At 40.5% G+C, this 18,643-nt stretch overlaps 1 pseudogene; it reads left to right on the forward strand.

Moving 5' to 3' along the window:
• Window positions 1-7,918: 7,918 nt before the first annotated feature.
• LOC147944098 (secreted RxLR effector protein 161 pseudogene) lies at window positions 7,919-8,482 on the forward strand (annotated as a pseudogene).
• Window positions 8,483-18,643: the final 10,161 nt, after the last annotated feature.

The following is an 18,643-nucleotide window of genomic DNA, read 5'->3' on the forward strand; positions in this document are numbered from 1 at the left end:
CAGTAATGCTTCATTGCTGAGCACACTTTACAAAGGAGTGGTCCCCAAGATTCGGATGTTGTTGGACACCGCAAGTAATGGTAACTTCCTCAACAAGGATGTTGATGAAGGTTGGGACCTAGTTGAGAACTTGGCTCAATCTGATGGGAACTACAATGAGGAGTATGATCGCTCTGTGCGATCTACCGGAGAGGAAGATGCCAAGTACAATAGGGACATGAAAGCCCTCAATGACAAGATCGATCAGCTCCTCAACCAGCAGAAGCATGTTCATGCTATATCAGAGGAAGAGCAGTTTCTACAACAAGATGGGGAGACTATACAGATCGAGGATGCTAACTACATCAACAACCAAGGGGGTTACAATAGAGGTTTCAACAACTACAAGCCGAATCCAAATCTGTCTTACCGGGACCCGAATGTTGCGAACCCTCAGGACCAAACTTACCCATCTGCAGTTCAAGGGAACAAGGTCCAACAGAAGCCTTTTGTCCAGTACAACCAAGGCTATGCACCTAAGAAACAGTACTCTGGAACCGACAACCAACGACATGGATTCCAACAACCACAATGTCCACCAAACAAATCACAAGAAGCTGAATTACACGGTCTCATTCAGCAAATGATTCAGAATCAGGCTACAACATCTATGGACATCGCGAAACGGTTTGCAGAGATGAGCAACAAGATTGATTCAGGATACAATGATCTCAATGCCAAGTATGAATCACTCAGCACTAAAGTTAGATACCTGGAAGGCCACCACAACAACCAACCAGCTCCCAAGATCAACCAACTCCCAGGTAAGGCTGTTCAAAACTCCAAGGATTACGCAACTGCTCAAGCCATCTTCCTTGAAGATGACTATGAGGACTACCTCATTGGGGACAGCGATGATCAAGATGGGGAGGATGTGGAACACCCAATGAAAAATGAGGCTAAGTACTATATATCAGAGTATGAACCCGAGCCTTCACCCGAGGAGACTGATTGAGTTGATGATCGAGCACTGGTTCGAGAATCACAAACTGAAGAACAACCCGAAGTGGAACCCGATGACCTACACGATGGAGTCGATCGGATGATGCATCGAGTAGATGTTGAAACAAGAGATCAGCCTCAGCCACCTGCACCAAAAGAAGGGGAATTAGAGGAAAGGTTCAATGCCGCACTTGACATCCAGTTGGATGTGCTTGCAGAGCGAATGGCTAAGCGTAAAGCTCTACCACCTAAGCTTTTGCCCCCACACGAACTTCAGGAGGAATCTGCCAAGGAAGCAGCTCGATTGGAGGATGAGGTTAAAGAAGATGTCAAAGAGATTGGGTTTGAGATTCTCAGGAGTGAAGTGTGCTTGGATCCTGATCTGCGGATTGACGAAAAATTAGAAGATCTCGGTTCTTTCACTTTGCCGTGTTCGATAGGAATTCGAATCTTCAAGAACTGTTTGTGCGACCTTGGAGCTTCAATTAGCATTATGCCGCTGTCAGTTGCCAAAAAGATGGGATTCACTGATTTTAAACCGAGTAAAATGTATTTGGTTCTGGCTGATAGGACTGTGAGGCATCCGATTGGGATCCTGGAAAATCTGTCTCTCAGGATTGGAAGATTGGAAGTACCTACTGACTTCATGGTCCTTGATATGGACAAGGAACCAGATGATCCACTGATTCTAGGGAGACCATTCTTGGCAACAGTTGGTGCTGTGATAGAGGTGAAACAAGGTACGATCATAATAGAGCATGGTGAGCATTTCAAGATGGAGTTTGATGTGAAGAAAGGGATTAAGAGGCCAACCATTGATGGTCAAGCCTTTTCTACTAAGACCAAACAGAGGAAGGTGCAACATCTTGAAGAGGTCAACACCACATTTGCCTTAGAACCTGGACAAAACCTGAAAAATCTGTTGAACCAGCCTGCTACAGTGGAGAGGATCCCAAAACCTCTTCCACCTGGATCCCATGCTTAAGGAGCATGAAGAGTCAAGCTTAGTGACTTTAAACAAGCTCACTTGGGAGGAAGTCCCAAAGGTATCTTTTGTTTTGTTTTAATTTTGATTTATTTATTTTATCTTACTTTTCTATTTTCAAATTTTCATTAAAAAAAAAAAGGGGAAATATTGAGAAACCCGAGGGTCAACCCGACACCGTACTCGACGCGCATGATCGTGTCTTTGCTCGGGTGACGAGTGGAGTCCGAATTCCAGAAGGAAGCCCACTCTCGGTGAAGTCCACCAACCAAACCCTACTCTATTTAAGGGAGTCGAACCCTTCTCCCTCATTATCACCGATAAGTTCTCTAAACCCTAAAGTTCTTTTAGCTTCCATACTTTCTATTCTCTCTCGATCTCAAGCTTTATTCGATTTCTTTGGGACTAACCCTATTAACCTCGAGACCTAGCCTTTTTCTTCTCAAGGATTCCACAATGGAGCCAGCCGCTAAAACCTACCAAAGGAAGGGAAGAAGATCAACCTCCACCGCTGCTACAACCGGAGGTGACGCCGTCAAAGCTCGAGAGTCTCAAGGGAGAGGAAACGTTCCACATTCCCAACCGCTGGCTGCACGTTTTGCCTCCCCAACCCGATCGACCACCTGACCCAAAACTCAAGTAACCGATTGAGTAGGCCCCCGAGTTTGCTCACCGAGTCCAATGGCGAGTGCTGTTCACTGTTCTCCTCGACGTAGGGACCTGTCTACGTCCAAAAAAACCCTTACCGACCCCATGGAGGTCGATTCTGATGCTGGAGGAGAAGAGCAAGGGGAAATCCAAACCTCTCGATCAAGGAGTAGATCCGCGGTTGCAAGGGGGAAGAGACCGGCTTCGGAGAAGGCTGAAAGGGTAGTTGAGAGAGCAGTTGAGGAAGAGGATCAACAGGAAGAGGAGGAGGACCGAGAAAGGGAAGAGGAGCAGAGAGAGAGGACACGCCAAGCCTCGCGGAGGCTGAAGCAAAAGGAAGTAGACACTCCGGCGAGACTATTCAAAGTTTTCTGGATGATGAGCTTTGTTGGTACCCGATACCCTCACCGTGAAACCATGAAGCAGTTGGGCATGGCTAGAGATGTCGAGTTTTTGTTCGACATGTGCCACCTGGGCCAGATGATGCGAGCCCACCTTGAAGCATATGAGGAGGAGACGGTCCACTTCCTTTCGACCTTGAAGCTGCACTATTTCGAGGACCACCCGACCCTACTACCCGATGGGGGGATCGGGTTCATCACCTTCTCCGTGAGGAACAAAGACTACCAACTCAGTTTAAGGGAGGTGGAGAAGTTATATGGCTTCAAAGCTGTTAGTGGAGAAGGGATGGAGGTTAGCAAGGAGGAAATGAGGTTCCTATGGCTGACAATAGGAGACAAGCTCCCCTACAAGTCCACAAGCTCCAAATCCGCTCAAATAAAGAGCCCTGTCTTGAGGTATTTTTACAAGTCCCTCGCATGCACTCTTTTTGCTAGAAAAGAGACTGGGAATGTGAACGACCATGAGCTCCAGCTGTTAGACATTCACTGTGTGGAGTTTTGGATAGCGCTAGGGATGGGACACCACTAGTAGGAGATGTTGATGATACTAGTATGGTGTTTGTGTTACTCGATCAATTCCTCTACCTTAAATCGTGGGCGATGAAGAAGAGAGAAGGAGGCGGGGAGATCTCCATTGGAGGGCTAGTCACACCGATCCTAGTGGCTTGCGATGTGCCCTTGAAGGGAGTGGTACACAACCCGAGATGGCTGGATGTAGATTACCTTGTGCTGGCGAGATTTTGGCCCATGAGAGGCCTAATGACATGATGTTGTTCAAGTTTGTCCATCCAACCGCCGGAGCTGCTCAAATGGTCTTGCCTAATGTCATATGCACCAAGGTTCGGCTGGGAAACAACATTGACTTCGAACCACCGTTGGAAGAGCTGTACAACCCGGAGGAAGAGTCCAAAGCTGAGAGGAGAGAGGAGATCGGGCAGAGACAGGGAGATAGCTCGGAGGAGTTCGATTTTGAGGAGTATGTGTGCTCTCAAAAACAACCGGTTGGAGTGAGGGAAGCTCACAAGAGGATCGGATGGCTAAAGAGGATGAACAAGTTCTTGGTGAAGAAGGTGAAGGATCTTACCAGTTCGGTGAAGCCAATAGGAGGTCAGATCAAGGAGCTGCAAGACAAGGCAAGCTGTGCCTTAGCCCCTACCATGGCGTATGCACCAACTTGGATGGGGAGAAGCGGACCACTAGGAGGAACTCGAGGACTGCCACGTCCAGAACCTCACAGAGCATCATCATACGAGCCCCAAGCAGAGGGAGATGCCACTCGACCTGAAGCATCGCGTAGAAGCCATTCAGACGCCTACCCGATGCCTAACCCGATGGGATACTCGATGCCTTATCCGATGCACCCATCAAGCACCCAGTCGGGTGATTACTTAGGACTTTTCCCTCCGCCCTACCAGATGCCATTCACGATGCCGTACACGATGCACCCTGCGAGTGGATACACGGGTGATCATTCTGGACCTCTTCCGCCATTTTCATCATATTACCCGATGAGCTATGCGATCCCACCCTCGATCAACCCCTCGGATGCTGGTCCGAGTAAGTCGTCTGTGCGCATTTCTGAGCTCTCTGACGAGCAAACACCGGCACCTGCTGAAGCTGGAGACGACCTTGGCTACACGTTGGCGAGTATGGAGGCTGCTGAAACCTCCTCTTCTCCAACCCATGAGGTACCCATTTCATCCAACCCTTGTATATATCATTGCATTTAGTTTAATTCTTTTTGTGTGATTCTTGGATTCTTTTTCCAACTTTTATTTACACAGGGACTGTGTAATTTAAGTTTGTGGGAGGATCCTAGAATATATTTAACATTATGTTTTATTTTCTTATTTTTATTATTTCAAATTTTTGCGTGCTAGTTTTATTCATTTGAGTCTGCATCTATGTGCATTAAAACCCCAAAAAAATTTGAAAAATTTAAAAAAAAAAAAAAAAAAAAAAAAAAAAAAGAGTGTTCATGTAGTTGCATTTACATATTAGGATTGAGTCTAGATTGTTTCATATAGGATTGTTGCATATGCATCTTAGGGGACAATGATTAAAACCACCTTGTTTAAATCAAACCTTAGGATTGAAGCTATAGCCCTTAATCACAGTTCATTGTTTCTAGATCAATCTTTGGAAAAAAATGAAAAATCTTTGCTTAGACCCTTGTGTCGTTTGAATGCTTCCTCCACTTGCTTGAACATTAGAACATCTCTATATTATTGGATTTAATTTGAACTTTAATTGTCTTGATTATGGAACTTGAATACTTGCTCATGGTAACTCTAAACTCGGGTTAGCACTCCATTTTTGCCAACCTTTTCGTTTAACCCGATTCATTTGTCCTACCCATGAACCCAAACCTTTCTTTCAAACCTTGTTGTGATTTGTTGAGTGAGGCCTCTTTCATTGTGCTATAGGTTGTGAAACCTTGAGAGTATTGAGAACGACAAAGAACTGCCTCTTGATTTAGCTAAGTTAGTATTTGAACTAGCTAATAGATTCGGTTTTGAAAGATAGGTGGTTAGAATGTTTATTTGGGATTGGGTTGTCAAAAAAAAAAAAAAAAAAAGTCCCTAAGGTTAGAATCAATTAGCTCTAAGTCTCTAAGTAAAAAAAAAAAAAAACAAAATCTTGCTATAGTCTCCTAGAAAGAAAGAAAAAAGTATATATTCATATTATGAGTTTAGCAAAGAAAGAATAAAAAAAAAAGCTAGATGTTTTAAAATCTAAACCTTAGGGAGCCAAAAAAAAAAGAGTTAAAATCAAGGATGTGGGTAGTTTGATTTTAGGGGGTTTAAATAAAAAAGAAAGAAAACGAATGAGAAAAGGGTAGATCATCAAGAGTTAAACTTTGTATGCCCAAATTGTTCTCAGTCTTAGATCGTTTTCACAACTGACTAGCATTCCTTCATTTGAGAGAAAACCACCCAAAGAATTTTCTTGAAACCACCTTACTAAAAAGCATTACCCTTGAAACCGATTGAGCTTGATTCACCTTCCATTTGTAAGAACTCGCCAAACACCTAATTGAATGTGAAAGAGATGTTCTTTATCTTTAGTTGGAGGTTGAACTAGACCGATGCATGGTAATAAGCATAGAAAAATATTTGTACGTATGTTGATTGATCTTTAGCACCATTAAACTATCTTGAATCCTTCGCTTAGCATCTTAAGGTTATGAGTCCCCACTTTCAAACCGTGCCCTCTTACTTTCTTGCTAGAGGACTAGCAAGATTTAAGTTTGGGGGTCTGATAACTCTCTAATTTATATGTTTTTAGCATCCTTTTTTGTCCATATTTTGCATTGTTCATACCTCTAACTTAGCATTTTTAGGTCATTAACTGTAGGAATTCACTTTTAGACCATTTAGGGTGTTGCATTTCTGCATTTGCATATTTTGGATGAAAACAGGTGCTAAAGAGCCAAAAATGGGAAAAAACAAGGACAACTCGAGCATGTACCCGAAGGAGTCATCGAGCTGCAAGAACAAGTCCGAACCCCAACACAATCGAGGAGGACCCAAGAGCATCAAGAGCAACCCGAAGATCCACTCGAGGAGTAACCCGACTTCACCCTCGTGTACCCCATCGAGTAGACCATCGGTCATGTCTGGGAAGCTAGGTCAAAAGGGTTTCCATATATAAACCCCCTCCTCTCCTAGCTCGCAAACGAGCACGCCGCAGACCCTCAAACCAGAGAGCGAGAGCTTCTGTGAGAGAACTGAGCGACTCAAACATTTTCCTTTTTGTTTTGCATTTTTATTTTGTAGTTTTCTTAGATTTCTATCTTGTACTCTTTCTACTCTACTCTATATTTTAATACAATGCAATTTTCATTCATTTTCGTTGCTTTATTTCTTGTTATCATGTCCGAGTAGTGTAGTAAAGTTCTAGGGATGGGATAGATGATTTTGTGTTCTTGATCGGTTAGGATGCCTTAGTTTAATTGTAAATGATTGATAGATTTCCTTCTAGGTTGGTGTTCTTAATGCTGTCAACAGACCGAGAGGTTGAGATTAGATCTAGGGCGTTTACCAATGCTACATGCCCAAAGGAGTAGATAAAATGCTTGATTTAGCCAATGCTAGAGGTTTACTTGACTTTGAGTAAGAAATTAGATGAGTTCGAGTTTACTGACAATAATGAATTGACCTTAATGCCTGCTTGTTCATATTGCTAGTGCGAGAGTGTGGTGATGTGTTCAAGGTTGATTGTTGCTAGTGCGAGAGTGTGGTGACAAGGTTTTAGAGATTCATTGTCTATGAAATAATTGCTTGAGGCATGTAAGGCATCTGTATTGGTCAAGAATACTTAGGATTCGATTACCCCATCCTTAGGAACTTTCGTATTTTAATTGTTTGCATTTTCTTTACTTACTCGATCACTTACCTGATCAGGTACACGATAACCTGTATCGAGTAATACCTCGAGCTGTTCATATCTCATTTGCTTACTCGATCACCCCACTCGATCCTGTACTCGATTGTTTGCATCGAGTGCTTAGGTCGTGTGGTTTCTTTGTTTATATTCTTTTCTTTTATTTATTTTAGGACTGTTATAACCAAAACTCTATCTGCTTGGCTTGACTTGTATTGTTCTGATCATATCCTTCCTGCTAGCAATAGACAACCATTTGGATTGATAACCCTTTGTACTATAACTTTATAGGGAATTGATACCCTGGGTGAAAACCTGTCTATCAACGAACATCATTGAGGGATTCAAGAAGGAGATGTCGTCAAAGTTTAAAATGAGTGATTTAGGTAAATTAACTTATTATCTTGGAATCGAGGTATGTCAGCACAAAGATGGAATCAGTTTAAATCAGAGTCGCTACACCTTTAAAATCTTAGAAGAAGCAGGTTTGAGAGATTGCAACTCATTTCTTACGCCGATGGAGGAAGGTTTGAAGCTATCAAATTCATTGAAAGAAAAGGATATCGATGGAACCTATTACCGGAAAATCATTGGATGTCTTTGTTATCTTCTCCACACAAAGCCTGATTTGTCATACTGTGTTGGAGTACTAAGTCGGTATATGCAGAATCCAAAAGAATTTCATGGAGTGGCGATGAAGCAGTGTTTAATATATTTGAAAGGCACTAGTAAACTTGGACTTTGTTTTAAACGGTCACCAGCGTCTCTGTCCACAAGTTTGATTGGTTACAGCGATAGTAGCTACAATGTAGATCCAGACGATGGGAAAAGCACAACTGGTCATGTGTTTTATTTAGGAGGGAGTCCAATAACGTGGTGCTCGCAAGAGCAGGAAACTGTTGCCTTATCATCTTGCGAAGCTGAATTTATGGCAAGAACTGAGGCAGCAAGACAAGTTATTTGGCTTCAAGAACTACTTGGTGAGATTATTGAGTCACCAAGTGAGAAGGTGATCATAAGAATTGATAATCAGTCTGCGATTGCTCTCACCAAGAACCCGGTGTTCTCATGGTCGGAGTAAACACATTCACACAAGGTACCACTTTATAAGCGAATGTGTTGAGAAAGGATTGATAGAGGTTGAGCATGTTCCAGGAGACAAACAAAAAGCAGACATCTTGACTAAAGCTCTTGGAAGGATTAAGTTTAAAGAAATGAGGGAGCTCATCGGAGTAGAAAACCCGGGTGAAAATGACTTCAAGCTTAGGAGGGAGATTGTTGGATTAAGCTTGAAGTTAACTTGAGGAAGAAACAATATTAATCCTAATCAAATTGTGATTTAAAGAGATAAGGATCAAAGAGTTTAAGATTTATCTAAGTTTAAGTATTTTCTTATAGGATTAGGATTTGAGTTTTATTATAAAAGGTGTTGTGGAGGCATGGCATGAGACATAAGTTTTGAGAGAGAGTTTTGAGAGATTGTGTAGAGCTTAAGTTTTTGAGCTATTTTTCTCAAGCTAATAAGAGAGTTATTCTTATTTTTGTCTTTCTTAAACTTCTCTAAATTCTATAAAAACAACGAAAAATAGATTTAAATGTCGAGAAATGGATGGAAATTGATTCAAAGAGTTAGATCATGTTTGACTAAATAATTTTTACTGTTTAAAGGAATATATGTCGTGTACAAATAATCAAAAACAACGTACCAAGAAAGCTCATTTATTTTGGATGCTTATCTTGGAATGAAATTTGAGCTTCTTGTGATATTGAAAGAATCTTTGGTCTCATTCCATCTGTTTTCAAATATATGTGTATTTGTTTTGTTTTTAGAGTCATCATTTTACATAATTAGCTGGACTTCTTTAAATTGGATCTTGGGTAAGTTATATTAGGATAATTTAATTATTAGTTGAATCTATGATTAAATTATCCGATCATATAAGATGATCTCAATGCTAGATTATAAATAATTGATCAAATCTTCATGGTTTGGTTTCTTTTATGTATGTAACATGTTGTTGAAACTCTCGAACGAATCTTTTATAAGCACTTCGTGTTTAGTGGGTTACGGCGAATTGTGAACTTCTGAAACTTGATACTAATACTTTATAGGGAGTGTTGAAAATAAAGTACATTTTTGAAACTGTTAAATGTTTAGCAAAGTTGATTAACGCTAGGAGTAGGTTAATACTACTCTAAGTGTCTCACGAGTCATGTTACATGATGGTTATTAAACATTGTCTTGCATCATTGTTTGATCATTTTCTTCCTTCATCGTATCCAATGCTTGATCCTTGGCGTTCATTTGTTTTATTGTCTAGCTTCTTATTAACTCTTTTTTTTTTCCTTTGTCACCAGCTTCTAATTGTCTTAGTAGTTCCCTTTATCTGTCTTGCTAATTTAGTTTTAATATTAGCTCTCACGCTTGATATCCAGGTAAGAACCCATCAAAAACGAGTCCCTTTTTTACAATAGATTGTGGTACTCAACCCGAATACATTTAGTGTGTGAAGTAGTTTTTTTCGTGTATATACTATATTTAAATTTCAATGTAGTAGCTTTGTAGCGTATTTAGGGTTTAATAATCAATTACATAATAATCCAACATTCCAAATAAACACTATCCGACAAGTTAGATCGTAGTGGATGATGTGGTCCTAGAACAAACATTGAAAACTAAAAGGAAAACAAGAAGAAAAAAAAAAGTAAATTAGTTATTGCACAATCAGACAAATAAAGAAGCAGAGAGGTTGCGTCAATGTTTTTGTTTTTTTTATTCTCCCAAGAGATTGGATTTTGGGAGAGAGAGAAAAAGAAGAGAGAGAGACAGAAGTGAGTTGGGACAGTGAAATTTAAATAAGAAGCACATGGGAACAAAAGATGTCTGGATTTAGGGATTGAAGATGAATTTTGGTGGGGGCTCTGTTCATTTTCATCCTTACATGTTGATCTCGTCTTTCCTTAATCTTGTCCTAATGCTCCCACGACATGCCGGGCCATGTGCCTCCCTCCGTTTCCCAACTCCCTTCATGTTATTTACTCAAACTAATCTATTTCCAACTTCTCATTTCAATGTCTCGTACCGCATCATTTTGCAATTCCAAGGACTACATAAATATATATATATACTAGAAGTCATCCCGTGCTATGCACGGGTTTAGCTTACATTGTTGATCAATTTTAGTAATTTGAAGATTATTAGTTTTTATTTATTTACTCAGTAATGGTTATTTTTGTGATTTTAAAATGTACTGATCATATTAATTTTTTTGGGTTCATTTGTTTGATGTTACATGAATTTTCCTTTTATATATAGTACTATTAGAGTACTTTAACACATGGAGAAATTTTTGAAAGCATAGTAGAGTGTTTATGGTTTTTTCACCATTTTGATTTTCAATACATATTAGAGCATCTGCATTGGTGAAAGACCCATTGAGTTTCTCATCATACAATATTATTGTTTTAATATAGAGAAATTTAGGAGCTTCTTTCTAATATGAGAATTTGTTAGAAATACCATTTTTGAGATATTCTTTTTTAAAATATCTCTTTTTAAACATTTTTATTTTTACCCTCTTTTACACATATTACAATATGTTAAATTAATTTTAAGAATTTTTTTCTAGTTCTGGGTTCTCTATTTTACATTTAGGATATAATTTTAATGGAGCAGGGTTTAGTATTTGGAGTTTAGAATTTAGAATTTAGTCATTTTATACATAGAAAATGAGTATTTTTGAAAATGAACAATATGAAAAGGTAATATTGAAAAGTGACATAAGAAAAGGGGTTTTTTGAAAATGTGCTATCTGATATTAAAATTCCTAAAAATATATGATACCAATATACAATGAGCATATACTACTCAAAACTATAGAAGTCAAATTAATCATATATAGTATAGAAATATGCAACTCATATCGTACCATGAGATAAAAAAAGACATCACAAGCTTAACAACATGGTTTTTTAAGCATATGATAGTAACATACAATTTTCCTTTTTTATAATAGTTTAAAATACATTTTTTCTTAAAGATGAAGACTAATAAGAAACTAAATTTACAATGGAGAGACTCATATGCATCGTCTAATACGAAGAAGTTTTAGCCTGCTTTACCACATGAATGCCCAAAAAAAAAAAAAAAATAGAGATTCTAAAATATAAGAAAGGAACAAAACTAACATGCTCAACATATTAAATCATGATAGTTCATTTTTTGCATTATGTAGTAATAGTAACACAACCAACAAACACGACAATCTGAAGTAAAAATAAAACATGATTCAAGGTCCGACCCATAGGCCAAGCAAGTGAAGCCAAAGATTAGAGCATTAATTTTTCTTGTGCATATTTTAGGCCAAAAGTTTTAGGTCTTCTATGTAGGATAAAATAAATTATAAGTTCAGTTACTATTAGTTTTTTTTATAAGTTCAAAAATTTTGGAACTTCAATTTTTGTATAAGAAAACAGTATATTATTCATGTAGATATATCCAACTTACGGATGAAATTTTATTAGGTTTATGTGAAAACCTATTTCATCTTTTGAATTGTTGGAGAATGAGAATTAGATTAATGTTAATTAAACTTGTTGTTACTGAGATTTAAAGTAAAATTTAACTTAGGAAAAAAAATTGAAACTGTAATAAAAAAATTTCCATATTCGAAAAGTTTGAAAACAATAATGAGTTATTAGGCAGTATAATATTTATTTTCGTATAAATGTTTAAATGAACAGGAAAACATTGAAAAGACAAAGAAAATGTGAGCAAGCAAAATGAACTACAATATGGAAATAATAAAAATAATTTTTTATATTACTATTTTTATAATTTTACTTACAATAATAAAAAAGATTTTTTTTAAAAACACTGATGTATGGCATCCAAAATTGTCAAATATTTTCAAACATACATAAACACTCTGATCAATAATTAAATTTGTCAAAAAATTTCATAGAATTTTTTTCTTTGTAGTATTAATGCGAATAAGAAACATGATAACCTGCCAAAAAAATTTTCAAATTATTCAAGAATACCTATTAAAATTTGGAAAAATATATAAAAATAATAGAATTCTTCATAGGAACCTAATGACTGAAATTAAATAATAGTGACTGAAAAATTATGTTAAAAAGAGAGTAATTAGGGATTGAATTCTAATTTTATGGAAAACGGAATGAATTCTACTTTTATGGAAAAAGAATTGGTAAGATCTAATGAGGAATAAATGAGTAGGCAATTATCAAATTACTTACGGAAAACATCCCACCATTAGATTATATAAGATTAAAGGCCAGAAACTAAGCATGAATTGAAACCCAAAATTTAAAATTTGAGCCAAAAATTTATGAATTGATAAGAGAATTTTGAGAACACATAAACATCCCACAATCTAACATGATCTAGAATCCTTTCTTGCCTATGAATCATTTATAAGATTGAAATCCAGAAATAAAATTTATATATAATTTAGAATCTGTTGTTGCCCCTGAATCATACATAAGATTGAAACCCATATTTATCATTACAAAATAAACTATCATCAATTTATTCCTAGGATGAAATCACAAACTGATAATTTGTGGTTTTAGATCAGAAGTGAAACGACCGCACCCGGATTCCCAGTCTCGCACATGACACACGGGAAACAATCCTACCAGAACCCCATAATTCCGGTGAGACAACCGGCGTAGGAATCGCTCCTTACAAACACTTCCACAAATACAACAACCACACATTCGTAGACTCCAATCACCCTGCATCATACTCCTTCAACGTCTGATCGAACAAGCCACTTGACATTACCTTTGAAGCAAGCTTTTCTTATTCACTTATTACCAAACACCACCTCATCTAGTTACTGAGTCGCACAACCAACCACCCCTAGCGACCGAGTACCAAGAGAGGTGGGCTGAAATACTTTATTCCGTCCAGCCACGGATTTGGCCTCACAACCAATCCGCTTTGGCCCACACTGGTCATTCCGCAGTCCAATAACCCCAACTATGGTTCCATCCTCGGGTTTCCAACACCCATTCAAGTCTTTCCAACAATTCTTGCCGGAAACAAGTTCGCTCGACACTCAAACAGTAACAAAATAGATTACTGGACCAATATTAAACCAAGAAAATATACAAAAAACAATAACCATGATTTAATCCATTAAATTAACCCAAACTAAGGCTCCATTTAAATTGATTTGTCTTCCCTCCACTTAACTTATTTATATTTAGCTTAATAATTAAATCAAACCAAAATCAATAAATTAATATTAACTACCACAAACCGTAATAATACGCTAACACACAAATTAATTCACGTGACTATGGTTCGGTTCAACATTAATCCTAACCAGCCAAAGAAACTAACACCACACTACACGTACGTCAACAACTCACATAATCACTTGACGCCAATACAAGTCAACGCACCTTCACCACAATTAAGTTCGGTTCTGTACTTTAATTACACTACTTAAGATTCTCGGTCTAGTCTGGTTATGGTCTTTGGTTCAATAATCAAGCAGCACAACCAAAACAGACACGGTAAAGTTTCGCCGTTTTTTACCTTTCTCGGCGGACCCTCGTGATGAATCGACTAACTTATTCAACTCACCGTGGTTATTTCCTCACACCGTTAACGATCTCGACGATGGCTACGGCTTCTCCGGTGACAATGGCTGCGTACTCCGGTAGCACACGGTGGCAGACTAACCAATGGTGGTGATTCATCACAGCAACGACCAAAACAACAATAACGATAGCTAAACCCCGACAACACAACAATATATCAATGCCACAATATCAGCATCAACGACGACAATCCCTTCCCCATTAACGGGTTAGGATTTCTCTCCCCACAACCCAGCTCGCCTCTCCCTTTCGTTCTCACCCAAACTCATCTCCCTCTCTCTCCCATCACCACCAAACCCTCTCATGGCTCACGATGGAGGCCACCACCACCCCACTACCGCGTTCCTGCTCCTCATTTAGGGTTTTCTATTTTATACCCCTCACGTGGCCGGTCCCCTAGCTCGTCGCTCCTTTTTATTAAAAGGGTAAATTAGGGTTTTTGGTTTAGGCTGGTTTAGTTTCCGGATTAATAAACAAAACTCAATTAAACCATATGATCACATATATAAATTGAGCTTGGTTTAATTAACAACTCCTCCTAAACAAACCAGACTAAACCGATTCAACTTCCGTTCCCGACATAAACTCAAATCATTTATATATTAATTTTTTTTGGGACACGGGCGTTACAATTCTCCCCCTCTAATAAAAGATTCGTCCTCGAATCTGACAACATCACACTTCCAATTACAATATATTTCCACCGTCGCAATGGTTCACGCCACAACCTAACCAAACGGGTCCACACACAAGTCTTAAGATTGAACCACCATCAACATTCAAGGTCTACATTTAGTCACTATGCTTACATTCACGTCCTAGACAATATTTGCTCCCAACTCATCTACTCTAAGGTCAACACCTTCGAGGTATACCGATCTCACTCTCAGACCACCGTTTTCGAGTCATACCGTCTCACTCTCAGACCATAATCCTCGAGATCTTGATATCAGGGAAACTATTCATCCCCTCACGAGAACTATTCATCTCCATAGGAGAACCACCTTCTCCTCTGACACTCTCAGGGCCACAGCCCCTTGAGCTATCGATAGCAATGAGAACAAGTCCCCTTAGGAGAACTAATCATCTCCTCACGAGTTATTCAGGATCATATGTCCTTAGAGCAAAAAAGTCTTAACGTCAATAAGCATCTCCTGACCCAAATCTATCTCCCGTGATCCGAGTCCGACATTGCAAAGTCATACATGTTCACCCATATTCCTACTCTGTAATGTCATCCCCTCCATGACAACAAGTTAACAATCCTCACTAATTGCCTTCTTAGCAAATTCGCAAACAGATCATCTCGGGCCTGAGTAAAACCTGTTGTCCCACCGAAAGCCTCCATACTGACTCACTTACCGGCTACCACCGATAGCACCTCGGCTTCACCCTCAGAACTCGTCATGATTTTTATAAGAATTCCTGGCCTATTCGACTGTAGTACTCCGACAACACACTCAACTCAGCTGGAGCATGGACTGAACCACACAACCAAAACACGAGGCAAATTGGAAACTTGTTTTATTATTATTTTTTTTTAATAAGGAAACTTCATCAAGATAGCTGAACAAAGTAGCTTCCCACTTACGATCATAATAAAACAGACAAGTACCATACGTCCGCATATTCCAATTCACTACGTCGAATGCCTTGTGAGCCGCTAATTCAAGCTTCTTGACTCGCTTCCCCTGACAAGCTTACCGACTCCTCGAATTTAGCATTACCAACCAACATAGATTCATCCTCGAATCTCGAACAACCATCAGCCAAGGACTCCCGTGCAACCGCCTCCACGGCCGGCACTCCTCCGACCGATCTATGGAAGGTCACCTCTAGGCGATAGACTCACGCTCCAGACGTTATTTTCTCTCGACTTTTGGACTTTCCTTTACTCATAAGCCTAAACCTTGAGTTTTAATTGGCTCCTCATCAGACCTAAGTCTGCATGCCATAATGTTGGCTTCTCATCGGGCATAAACCCGCATGCCATAATATATAGAGAAAATCCAATACTCGTCTCTCGGGTTGCCACCCTATAGCGCGCCCCCGGATCGTCATCCGAAGTCGATATACATACCATACTCCCAAGCCACAAAGTCTCAGAATATGGCAGTACAAGGAGAACCTAAGTTCCCCAAGAGTCGCGAGCAAACAATTCTGAACACGTCTGAGTCCTATCCCTATCCAGGTTTCCTTCCCGTGGCTCGCGTAAAACATCTCAATGTCCTACCAACCACATATCCCTCACTGGATTACCTCATGACCACACAAGGATCATATACAAGCCACAAGGGCCAAACAAATGTCCTAACCAGGACCGCCACCAAGGCCAAACAATCTGTCCTAAACAGGACCGCCACAAAGGCCAAACAAATGTCCTAAACAGGACCGTCACAAAGACCATACAAATGTCCTAAACAGGACCGTCACAAAGGCCATCTGTCCCGAAGGACCGCCTAAATAGGCACTCTGGCTAAACAGCCCGCTACAAAGACCATCTGTCCCGAAGGACCGTCACAAAGACTAACTGTCCCGAAGGACCGTCACAAAGACTAACTGTCCCGAAGGACCGCCTAAACAGGCACTCTGGCTAAACAGTCAGCCACAAAGGCCATCTGTCCTGAAGGACCGTCACAAAGACCATCTGTCCCGAAGAACCGCCTAAACAGGCACTCTGGCTAATCAGCCCGCCACAAAGGCCATCTGTCCTGAAGGACCGTCACAAAGATCATCTGTCCCGAAGGACCGCCTAAACAGGCACTCTGGCTAAACAGCCCGCCACAAAGGCCATATGTCCCGAGGGACCGTCACAAAGAACATCTGTCCCGAAGGACCGCCTAAACAGACACTCTGGCTAAACAGCCCGCCACAAAGCCCATCTGTCCCGAGGGACCGTCACAAAGACCATCTGTCCCAAAGGACCGCCTAAACAGGCACTCTGGCTAAACAACCCGCCACAAAGGCCATCTGCCCCGAAGGACTGTCACAAAGACCATCTGTCCCGATGGACCGCCTAAACAGGCACTATGGCTAAACAGCCCGCCACAAAGGCCATCTGTCCCGAAGGACCATCACAAAGACCATCTGTCCCGAAAAACCGCATAAACAGGCACTCTAGCTAAACTGCCCGCCACAAAGGCCATCTGTCCCGAAGGACCGTCACAAAGACCATCTGTCCCGAAGGACCGCCTAAACAGGCACTCTGGCTAAACAGTCCGCCACAAAGGCCACACAATGTCTAAAAAGACTGCCACACAAGGCACAACGACTCAAAATTCCACCACTAAGGCCACACAAGCCCCTCCAAGGCTCTCCACCACTTAAAATGGACAAATTCTAACTCACATAAACTTTCCATTTTTAACACTTTCTACTTTTGGAAACTTCTATTTCAGGAAACTTCTCCAAAACCCCGCCTCCCGGAAACTTTGTACCCCGAGCACCACCTCATCTTGTTACTGAGTCGCACAACCAATCACCCCAAGCGACCGAGTAAACAAGAGAGATGGGCTAGAATACTCCATTCCCGCTCCAGCCATGGATTACAGATGGGACCAGGTTAGACAAGTTCAAGTTGCGGCTTGCTTCTCATACCACTTCTTAAACCTTGCCTTCATCCTCGCCTCAGGCTCCCAAGTCTGCTCCTCCACATCATCACAGTCCCAAAGGACTCTCATCAAAGGAATCTTCTTCTTCCGAAGTTCCTTAATCCTCCTCTCGAGAACCCTCATTGGTCTCGCCTCCAAAGTCATGTTAGGCTGAAGATCTTCAGGAATCTTAGCCAACAACTGATCATCCTCACGGAGACACTTCCGCAACATAGACACATGGAAAACATTGTGGAATGCACGCATAACCTCAGGCAACTCCAGTTTATATGCCACTGGTCTAACCCGCTCAATCACTCTGAACGGACCCATGTACCTCGGACTCAACTTAGTCTCAGTCAATGACCTGTTCGGACCCCGCAACATGGCCATCTTGAGGTACACTTGGTCTCCTACCTGAAACTCAAGATCTCTCCTCCTTCTATTAGCATAACCCCTCTGTCGATTCTGAGCTTCCTTCATGTTCAGCTTGAGAACCCGAATCTTCTCTGAGGTCTCCTGAACAAAATCCGCCCCGAACATGCTCCTCTCCCCCACCTGAGTCCACCATAAGGGTGTACGACATGGCCTCCCATACAAAGCCTCATAAGGAGCCATCTTAACACTCGCCTGGTAATTGTTGTTGTAAGAAAACTCTACTAGGTTCAGATGATCTGCCCAATGGCCACCCCAATCCAACTTGTACACACCATTTACTTGAAAAACTAAATATCCATCTAGAAGCTTCATAACATCACTTTCCAAAAATATTCTCATTCGCATTAAATCGCCCCCGACAAAGCAAGTCTCCAACTTATCTCCTTGGAACTCCATCCTGGGAATACTCCATAAGACATTATCCTACTTGATCACTCGTGGATCAATCACCTAAACAATATGCTTGTGCTTTTCCTTAACACTTACTGCGTCTCCACGACATAGACAAGTTTATTTCCATTCAAGAACATGTCCTAGGACCGTATACGCTCTGATACCAAACTGAAACGACCGCA

Source organism: Camelina sativa, chromosome 5, assembly GCF_030686135.1.
Source record: "Camelina sativa cultivar CO46 ecotype springtype chromosome 5, ASM3068613v1".
Lineage (NCBI taxonomy): Eukaryota > Viridiplantae > Streptophyta > Magnoliopsida > Brassicales > Brassicaceae > Camelina > Camelina sativa.